This window comes from Pseudopipra pipra, chromosome 2, assembly GCF_036250125.1.
Source record: "Pseudopipra pipra isolate bDixPip1 chromosome 2, bDixPip1.hap1, whole genome shotgun sequence".
In the NCBI taxonomy this organism is placed as follows: domain Eukaryota; kingdom Metazoa; phylum Chordata; class Aves; order Passeriformes; family Pipridae; genus Pseudopipra; species Pseudopipra pipra.
Window position 1 is genome coordinate 57,148,009 of NC_087550.1, and position 11,463 is coordinate 57,159,471.

An 11,463-nucleotide genomic window follows, 5' to 3' on the forward strand; every position below is an offset into this window, starting at 1 on the left:
GTATACACTACTAATCAATACTGTCCACTCTAAGTACATTTCTGGAGAACAAAACACAAATCCCAAGAGAGTTCTAATGTCAGCTGAAGATGAAACAGAATAACTTCTTGTATTGGGTCTGGCTGAGCTGGAGTTCATTTCCCCACAGTAGCCCTCACAGTGCTGTGCTTTGCACTAGCAGCTAGAAGGGTGTTGGTAACGCATTGGTGTTTTGGCTGCTGCTGAGCACAGCACCAATGCTGTAACATTCCTTCCTAAATTGAGGGCAAGATCCTGGGAGGGGACACAAGAAGGCCAGCTGACCCAAACTGACCAAAGGGATATTCCAGACCATATGACGTCAGCTGAGATATAAAAGCTAAGGGACAGAGCAGGAGGGCAGGCATTCATTGTCTAATGGTTGTCTGCTGAGAAACCGTCAGGCGTACCGAAGCCCTGCTTCTCAGGAGTGGCCGACCACCTCTGCTCATGGGAAGTGAGAATAAAACCTGCTATCCTTCGCTTCTGCGTGTGCAAGCTTCACTTTGCTTTTTTACTTTAAATAAACTGTCTTAACCCATGAGTTGTTTTTTTTTTTTTTTTCCCTTTTCCACCTTGCTCTCTCCCCTGTCCCTCTGGGAAGGGGAGTGATAGAGCAGCTGGGTGGGCACCTGGCATTCAGCCAAGGTCAACCCACCACACTTCTGTTAAGTGCAGGATCCAAAACTAATTTTTTTAATGTCATTTGCAGAAGGAAAATGTGTCAGTTCTACAACTGGACAAGGTCATACCTTATTATCATGGATCTGTGAACAACTGTTTTAGACTCAAGAAGCCATTCTTTTTTAGGACTGCAGAAGTCAGACTCAAGTTTTGCCAAAAACTTGGTAGGTGAGTACTTACACAATTAAGTAAAGACAAATTTAGAAAAGACAAAAAAACTTGATAATTTTACAACCCTACAAAGGTGTTATTTGTGAGTTTCCTATATATATAAAAATTCCTATAAAGACAGACTTCACTATGTATTAGATGCTTTCAAGTAGATTTTAATTTTTTTCTGCTGCATGAATGTTCTATCTTTTGTATCCTATAGCAAGTGAATAATTGCTCATTAATAACAGGCTAGAAGAACAAAATGTAATTGAGAAGTCCTCTTGTTATGCAGTGTCTAAAAATTATATTTAACATAGAAATTGTTCTGCTGGCAGCTAAAAAGAGACATTAGCTGCCTGAAAGCTCTAATCATGAGAGGAGACCAGCTGAGTACTGTATAAGCAGGAAAAAAAAAAGGACCCTGACAATAAAACTTCAAATATAAATTTAAGATGAGAAGCAGAAAAAAAACAATTGAAAGATAGGAAGTCTTAAGAAAAAAAAAAAAGAAAAAAGAGAGAGACAATAAGTGTTCTTGTGAAGAAATCTTGAAGAGGTCTTGATACAGCAGGAATATGTCTTGCCTACAGTTAGTCACAAGAATATACTCTTTCTATCAAAAGATGTGAACTAAACACAGCAGGTGGTCCATATTAAGGAAAACTTCATATATAAGTAGACCTAAACCTTCCTTGAATATACTAGTTAGAGGCATAAATAAAAGATATGATTCAAAAGACTGATACATAAGCAGTTATAACACATATGTGAGCTAAAGAAGTTGTAATTAACATCAACTTTTATTTAAGCTTTCATTACTTTAGCATAGCATAAGCTAAAGCTAATAGAAAACTTATTCATATGAATGAAATATCATAGTAACACCACTGCAATTTACTGATGTTAAGTTTTAATAGTAATAATATAAACCTAGTGAATTACCAACAGAAATAATTGAAAATAAGCTTAAAAACAAGAGAGGTACAAGGCTAAATAATTTGAAATTATTCTGCTTTTAACAAGAATGAGACCAAGAGAACATTCAAATAACAAAGTATAAATTAAGACTTTACTTATAACAAGAATGTAAACTCTCATTATTTTCATTTTGAGATTCTCGTCACCTTCACTGTGAAAAGAAAGCCTAGGAAAGCATCTTTAAATGACCCATGCTGTGTTTTTTTGCATGTCTTCCACAAAAGTACAAGTAAAGAATGCCCATAATGTTTATTTGCACTTATTTTTCTTTTTGTCTTTTTTTTTTTTTTCAGCCTATCAATATTTTATTTTTGTTTGGAAAAAACAATGATATTGATATCTTCTAAAAAGGATGTTCTGGGACTGTCATGACAATTTTTCAATCTAATTTCAGAATTTAATATATGTTAGATCTACTTTCCCATACTGCAATCTAAATTGGAAGCTAAACTAATATAGATACATAAAAAAAAAAAAATATTCAATTAACAATATAGATTGACAACAGAAAATGAACAATTAACTTGAAGGAAGATAATCCAGTAATTTAAGAGCTATGGAAAGTTCATGTCTGAAACAACATTCATCAGCAAATTAAGCACAGCAGCAAAAACTTTGCTAGCAAGTGATGAAGGCTACAATTTTCAGTTTGTAACTGCTGTAAGTATTTAAGCCACATATGGTTTATTTATTTGATTTTGGGGCAGAAATTGTATTAAGTTCTGATCTGGGAATCCTGTTATTCTAATGCTGTTTTTAAAATGCAGATATTCTTCCCAAGAATGCCAAGGCAGGGGAAGATTTAAAAATAAGGTTTATTTCAGATGCACGGGCCACTTTTTTATGTCTTCTTTCTCTCCTCCCTCACTATCTCTGGCCCAAGGAGACCTTGTACATGTTTGCAAACATGTTATCTCTGTGCATAAAAGAGACCAAGGCTGAAAACTTCTCTTGCTATGCAGAGTGAGGGGGAAAGCGTTGAAACTGCTTTTGAGAAAGAGCCACCACCTTGGGCAGAAAGCCTTCCTAGCGAATTGAGTTCTAACTTCCCATTACAAATTCTTCCAGAAATGTATCTATTCCGACATGTTGATTGCTAGGTACTGCAGTTGTCAACGAGATGCTAATTGGGTTCTTTTTTTGGCTCATATAAATCTTAACCATATGTGAACATAATAGGGAAAGTGGATAGGCTTCACATAGGAAAAGACTGGCATTTCTTATACCTGCCGTAAATTATGCAATGAATTTGGCCATATGAAAAGTCAACACAGAAGACACCATGGGGTTTGTATTTTACAACACAAGATCTGTTTCTGCTAAGATATTTACAATTAAAAATATAATCCTTAAGACTCATGCATTTATGACATGTAGAACTAATTGCAACTAAGAAGAGATTCAGGCAGGTAAGTTCTCAAAAGAAAGATAAACTAAAAAATAGAAATAAGCACATCTGTTCTCTTTCACTAGTATAATAATCTTAATTTATAGGACATTTTTTTAACAAAGATAATTCCTTCTTGAATTCCAGACACTTGTCCTAGACAGAGTTGCTATCAACAGAAGGGAAAGAGAGAGAGGAGGAAAGTGGGTTTAATTAGCATTGTCTAGTCTTTGTGTAGTAGTCTCCATTGAGAAGGTTTGTCTCTGCTGCAACTAGTTTAGGCCAGAACTTCTAATGATATAACTACGTTCAGTTTTACTTTACTCATTCCTTATTACATGATGCACAAAAATAAAATTACAAAATAATGTACATGACATTAGAACATACTGACTGTTTTTTCTAGGTTCGTTCCAGACCCATTTTTAAATATCATGATTGCCAAGATTCATTAGCAATAATGATATCAAAGCTGGATTACCATATTTCTACTTCATATTTTCATAATTGTAGAAATGTTAAATTTTATATAATGAAGAGTTTTTGTAGAAGTTCACATTTTTACTATGGATGTAAATTTCTCTCTTATCTCCCAGTTGGATTTACTTCACCTAACACTTGTCATGTAGTGTATAGATATCCACACTGGACGTAGTTATTGAGGTTATTTTTGTAATCGTCACAGAGAAACAGATTCCTCTAATGCAGTTCATTCCATAGTGAGAGAAAATAAGTACCTGTTTCTCTTCATTAAAGGTCTTCATGTGGCTAACAGAGATGCAGAATATGTAAAAATGGTATGAATTCTATATATACCTTTTCATCTGGACATGCCCAGGGTAGAATGGAAGATTAGACTTATTGTATTTCTTACAGCATGTGCAGAGCAGCTGAGATCCTGCGTATGTTGCTGACAGGTTGGAAACAAAACAGCTGTACTGAAAATTTTATTTTTCTCTGATAGAAAAGTGAAATTAAATTTGCTTCATATATTTGATATTAGGGAAATAATTTAGTATTCAGATAATATTTTAAAACATTTCAATAAATACCAGTTTTGCATCCTAAAATTAAGAATATTTCCTTGGTGCTAGCAACCCTAATAATTTTTATTTGGGTAAGAATAAGGGACCTGGTTCCATGAAGAGAAATACATATATTGCTATATGTCAACTTTTAGCAGCCTTATTTTCTGGACACTATTTATAGCACCTGATAAACAGCATAAATAAACAGTAAATATTTCCAACCAGGAAAGAAAGATGAGGAAAAATAAAATGTTTATAAAGTGTTTTAAGTCAGATGAAGTAACATTCTTGCAGGCTTGAGTGCATTTCCATCATGGTATTCATTTATTTGAATGTTAATGCATAAATATATAAAGCTAAAAAGCTTTAGGCATCCTGAGTATGCTTAAACAAACCAAATCAAAACAAACAGTATAGCTTACACTAAGTTTAATATATGAGTTGAAAGTGTTGTGAAATATAGAAATCAAATCTCCTTGCTTGGGGTAATGCAGATTTCTTTTCCATTGGCTTATATAGGCAGCAGTTGGAATCTAACTTAGATTGAGGAATATACCTTAGAAAGTCATCTTTAAAGTTATTTTATGAAATACTGTCAGTTTTCTCCTTTAAAGGTTACTAATGAAGTATTATTTTCCATTATGATGAAACACAATACTCGTCTGTATTTTGACTTTTTCAAGTTTATTGCATAGATCCAGAATGATCCATTTACTGTATATTTATATATAATTTAGTCATATTCTGAAAAAAAAAAGAACAAAGGCTGAGAAAATGTGCAACTGCTCACTGTAATTTTTTCAATTTATTTTTTTTCCCTTTTATGGTGACAAGTCAATATGCAGAAATAGGACTGATATAGCATATATATTTTTTACTACTCCTACTGCATACAGTAGTCTACAAAAATATTTATTCCAAACTTTGGCCCTGGAAGTGCAAATACCTATGAAAAAATAAGAAAACCTAAAATATGGTTATATCACTTGGTATTTTTGATTCAAAAATGTGCTTCTTCTAATAGACCAACATTTTCTCTGAGCTACTTTTCCTTTCTCTTCTTCCTCTTGCTGTGATGAATGTGTTCAGCTAGCCTGTCACCTATTTACTTATGCACCGCCTCTTTGTAAGAATGCCCTGATGCTGTTTCAGTGAGCAGGTTTGAAAATAATTAATTGCAAACATCAGAACAGATGAAGTAAAACATCTAATTAAGTCTCTGAAATATCAAAGAATAAGTGTCTGGCTGTCGTAGGAGATTGTTTCAGAGGTTAATAATCAACCAAACAGTGCCAGGGATAGTTTTTCAACACTAAAGCCACCTGACTTTGGATGGACATGCCAAACTTTTGAAATCTCGTATTGCTTCCAAAATAGACAACAAGACAGAGAGGTGGAACAGGCACATCCCTTTCTGTGCACACAATGCAAACATTTGGTGAATAATATGGGAGAGGATGAAGTGGCCTAAGCCAAAACAATACCTAACACATAAATGACAGAGAGATGATAACTATCTCTACATCACAAGTATTTGTGACTTAATTTGCTAAGACCTATCTAGTTACTCAGAGAAGCTCCAGACAGTGCCTCTGGAGCAATCAAAAAAAAAAAAAAAGAAAAAGAAAAAGAAAAATCTTATTACATTTACTATTGATTATGTAAGAAGCTCTGGTGATTCAGTGCTTCCATATGTCAAACTAAAGAGCTGCTGATAGGAAAAATATAAGGAGATGTTGTATCTAAACAGGTTGCTTGGTTTTGTGTTTACAGAATCCAAGACTCTTATGCTGGAGCAAAGTAGTTCTGTTGTCCACCTTGCTGCAGTGCAGCACAGTGTAAATAAAATAGAATGTTTTATTTTATAATATAAATATATGTATATAATTTATATATATATTTATAATATGAATATAAATATAAAAGTAAAATGAATTATTTATGAGCTCAGTGACAGCATAATCAAGAGAAAAGAAAATTTGATAGCTGTCAGAAAATATTAGAGACAGATTTTCCTGGAGTACTTTTTCTTTTGGTTTTTGGTTTTTAGTTTTGGGGTTTCCTTTTACTTATCAGCTTTCTATTAAAAAAAGCGTGATTTAGATGAAATTTCAGAATCTGCAAAAATATACCAGTTTTATCAAAATTTTCTGACAGAACTTCAGTGTGGAAAGAGTGTAAATATGCAGGTTTCATTGGGAAAAGGAAACATTTTGATAGCAATGTTTTGGTTTTCTCTTTACAGTGAAAGGAAAATAGTAAGAGAAGAAATATTTATGCATTTGACATAAAAGACAAGCATGACTGAGCAAATATGCAAATTTTTTTGCATTTGAGGAAAAATGAGGAAATTATGGGAGAAACTAAAAAAGAAGTGAATAAGTTATAAAAAAAAGATGTGATAAGAGTTCAAAATAGAGGACATGAACATTCATGCTCACAGACTGTTTTAGGTCTTATCTGTAAGGGAACGTCAATCAGATTTTCCCATGTGTGAGAAAATACGCATGTAAAAACTCATTGTAGATTTTTTTTTTTATGTTTGCTGTATTGAGTTTTCAATGCAGTCATATGTCAAAATGTTTGGGCATCATTAGTACCTATCTGAATGTATTTTAATACTGAACTACAAATACCTAAGTGAAAATTTAGTTTTACTTAGATCTACTTGACAAGAACTGAGCATATGTGCTCCTAAAGGTCTGTAAACAGCTGTTCGTATTTACTAAACTTGAAAATTTGTCCTATGTCAATTTTTTATATGATTCACAGTTTGTAACTGTAAATTATAACAATTTAAATGATTTTGCCTTTTGGTGGCACTTTGCTGATTTTCAAACAAATAGGTATATTCTGGTTTCTCTTCTCTACAGGTGTGTTTTACATCTCACCATTCAAATCAAACAGCGCAGCAAACAGAAGCCATTCTATGCAGAGGCAGCCAAAGACTAGCTGTATAAATCCTACTTTTGGGGAATATCATTAGAAGGCAGCACACTTCCATGCTACCCTTTTGTAGAGAACACACAGAATGTTGAAACCATTCTTTTAATTACATTGGTCATCTGTCGAAGTCCTCACACTTCTTTCAAGATGAAAAATGTCTCATCTTTATGATGTTCATTCCCTTTAGGATGTGGCTACACAAATATCACACTTACTAAGAAGTTAGAGAAGCAAAAGGAATGGGTAAGAAATAACTGAGTACATTCATCAAAAAAACTTTGACAAGCACAATACTTGTGGTAATAAATGAAGTCTAAATAAATAGACATATATTGCGATATAATGATGATATAAAATATTTTTATATGGGTATATACATATATTTTACTAAAGACACAGAATATGAATTTTTTGTTACATCAGACAAACTACTTGATCATCGGACTGACAGATACTGAAATCCATTTGCACAGAGCTATTCCTCTTGAGATACTTTGTATGTTGAGTTAGGAATTTGTGTCTGAATTCCAGGTGAATTACAAACAGGTGTTATTTTGATGTTTTGAAACAAGATTCCACCAGTTACTCTAATATTTGCATTTAAGTCTTCAGTCTTTAAACAGATGCTTCAGTGTATTTACTTGTACTTGATATCCAAACCAATAAAATATATCTTTCATCCCATTGCTTTTTGTGTGTTTAGAGTTAAGTTCAGATCTGGTCTTCATTCACTTCCTTTTTAATTGTGTAATTTTAATTTAGCTATGATTAAAATATCTGATTGCCTGCTTTTCAAAATATGTGATGTCTGTGAAATCTAGAAACAAAAGTTCAGTTAAGTTAAATGTTGAAGTTCATATCCTGGGAGTAAAGAAAGGAAGAAGAATTACTAGCCTTTTTTTCTCTTTCATTTGGAAAATCTAATGAAAAGTAAATATGCTAGCAAGAGCTGATAAACATCGGCACAAGGAGGTTAAAAGACTGCTGGATGAAGGCACATAACTCTTTCTGTATGTTCATGCCTTTCTGGAAGTCCAGTGTAGGTATGTGAACAGATACCTTAACTCTGCCACTCTTCCTTGCAGCAGGAGTCTGAATGATGGATTTTATTCTGTTTCTGACTGAGAACACAGCTTTCCAGTTGCTCAGAGAACTCCTGTCAAGCACATGGCAATGTGATCACCTTAGGTTGAAACTGTTTCAAATGTCACAAGCTTAGTAGAGCTGAGTAAGTAACTTCTGTTTGTGGTTTTGTTTTAGAGATCTCTTCTCTCACTGTTGTAGGAGGGGATTAATTTGTAAGGCAGCATTTTTTTTCTCTCTTTGACTAAGGATTAAGTCACTTATAAAACCCTTTTTTTAAGGCAGTGTGTGCCCTGGAAATATCACTATTCTATTATGGGAAAATACAATCCAAACAAGATACAGAGGCTAAGCCTGTAAACCGATTGTTTGATGCATAATAAATACACAGAGTAAAACCAGGTGGTGTTTTTATAAATACAGCATGATAATGAGCTCATTACAAGGTTCTTCAGTTTTGATGTCAGCACTCTAAAGATACTGATCAATAATAAAGGCTTACTTTGTAGGAGTTCAAATATGATCTGAATAGCAGTGCAGATGTTTCAGAAACATCTCAGGTTTTTCACCAGTCTGTTTTTAATTGTCTCACTAATCTTTACTCTTTTTAAAAGTGTCTAGTATAGAGACTATTTAATGAAAATGCCACTTCCCTTGACACTGATCTTAGAATGGGACAAAAAACCTTATATACTTCATTCCTGTGATCATAGAGAAAACCTAGATACATGTTTTGTCAAAAGTCGAGTTTAATGAAATCTATTGTCTTTCTAGATAATTTATCAAAGAAAAAGTCACTAATTGTTTGCATGATGAATCTTCAGAAAGTAGCAGTTTTAAATCTCATTTATGTGCACGCAATGAAGTCAGGTGGTTGGAAGTTGAAGCTAGATGTATTCAAACTGGAATGTTGAACATGACTGTTGAAAATTTCAGTTGAACTAGGGATAAGTTTGTTCCATTGTCATTTATTATTACTGTTTTAAGCTCAGCTGCCTGAAATCTGTGGTAGTTTACCTAAATAGGGTAAATAGGGACTTGATGGAAAGACCACATATAAAAATCTATTACTTTCTTTTATGTGGAAGGTTGTATAGTTACTTCTGGCCTTAAGAATCTATAAACTGATTTGTAAAACAGGTTTTTCTTTTAGACAACAAGAATTGCAGACAAATTTTCACAGTGACATAGTCTATATCCAAAATTTTCTGGCACTTCACAGTGCTTGCATTTCTTACTAAACTTTTCTGCAAGATTATTATCTACAAAAAGTCTCTCTATTTTGTTTTATATATATATTTTATTACTGAAAATTGATCCATTTAATTTTTTTTTTTACAAAAAAGAGTAGTCCATGAGATTGAATAGTGATTTCAACTAATATTAAAGGTCCTTTAATATGAGACATATAGAAAGACAATACAAAGTATTATATACAGCATTATAATGACCCAGGCAGTGAGGAAAAGAATGGCTACACTTAGTCTCAGTTTTGTGGCTTTTTATATTTATTATATGATCATGCAGTTCGAATGTTTCTTCTACAGCATTAGCAGGCCAGGGATTTGGCCACAATCTCCTTTAATCTACAGGCATAGATATAGCCTTTGAAAATCTGGCCAGCTCCACAAATTTGCTGGTGATCTTCTTTCCAGGTAAATCAAGTGCACAGAGACAAACTGAAAAGTGATTATTGTAGGCCACTTTAAAAACACTTTTTAATAAAGTGATGGGTGAATATGAAATGGTGCTAATGATATCATCTGTAACACGAAAGACAAAAAAGTCTAGAGAAGGGTTAAGCTGTTGATTTCACTGCCTGTAATTATGAAGAGTTATTTCCTAAGTGTTTCCCTAAGTGTCTTAGAACTTCTAACTGTGTTGAGGAGGGGAGGGGTAAGATATTTATCCTTTAACACAGAAATATTTCTGTTCTTCTCAACTCTGCTGAAAATATTTCAATTTATTGAATTTCAAATTACAGTTTAATTCATTACTCTCATTGAGACCATCTAAATGAAAATCATAAATCAAAGCCATGATGATCTTTCTGATAGAAATATTCTGGTTCTGTAGCATCAGTCATAACTGTTAAATGACTAAGAATTTTGTTTCTCTTTCTCATATCAGTACTAACCAGAAGATTTTAATAAATAATTTTTTTAAAAATAAAACTCAACTTAGTTGGAATATTAGTGATTTTTATTTTTTTTTCATTAATAGAAATTGGGAATGCCTTCAAAGTCAGAATTTCTTATGTAATTTGTAATGAATACAAATGAAACTAAAAGAGCCTTTTCACACATAAAATTTTGCTTCAGTTCGATTAGGGAAAGGAATATCCATTGTATGTTTATGTAAACACAAAATGTGATATTGTTACCCCAATGAGACGAGCAATCAAAAAAATCTCATGAAATTCAAAGAAGCTAGACTATCAGCTAAAACTAATATAACATTTCCAGGTAATCCTAAGAATTTTCGGATTTCTGTACATTTTTTTATATATCAGTCTTATTCTTTTTATTTGGAGTTGGACCATCCTACATAGGATTCATCAGTGACTTTGAAAATATTATGAATACAAGACTATTTTCCATATATATTTTTGGAACAAGTCAAAGGTTGGTATCCAGCATTAAGAGTTTACTAGTGCCTATTCACACCTAATAAAAAATCACTGTCATTTTATCTAAAGTTTCCTCTGTAATATCAAACAGCTAACTGAAAGATTTCATCCAAAATATTTCACATATTCAGAAATAAGATTTTCATAAAGAAGTTCTTTTCCCTTTCAACTCTATTATAAAAGATAGAAAACATTGCACATAATACTAGTGTCCTTGAACACTAATCATATAAACAGAGAACTAAAGGATATAACCCCCCTTTTGGACAGCAGAAACATTTTTATTATGAATATATCTTTCCAGATTATTTATATCTTCTTGTATTAAATACACTTAGCTTATTTATGTAAAAACTGACAGTACTGAGGTTATCATTTACAGATCTAAACCAGTTATATATCCCTTATGCCCTTTGTATATTTATCTGTATTGTTTTATAGTATTCTTCAAGGAACAGTCATTATTGTTTAGTCATTGTTTAAAACAGAAACCAAAAGTAACTGGTCCTGAGTGGAGTTCCACATAGCATCTATAAAATTTTCTTTTGCAGAGGTGG

The 11,463-nt window shown here is 32.8% G+C and overlaps 1 long non-coding RNA gene across 3 annotated transcripts in view; it reads left to right on the forward strand.

Annotated features, from left to right (window-relative positions):
• LOC135409711 (uncharacterized) overlaps window positions 1-8,067 on the forward strand; it is a 32,646-nt gene extending 24,579 nt beyond the window's left edge. For all 3 annotated transcript variants that reach the window (XR_010428332.1, XR_010428333.1, XR_010428330.1), the window contains 2 exons: window positions 731-870; window positions 7,122-8,067. This is a non-coding gene — a long non-coding RNA (uncharacterized LOC135409711). The remainder of the gene's footprint in view (window positions 1-730; window positions 871-7,121) is intronic.
• The last annotated feature ends 3,396 nt before the right edge of the window (window positions 8,068-11,463 follow it).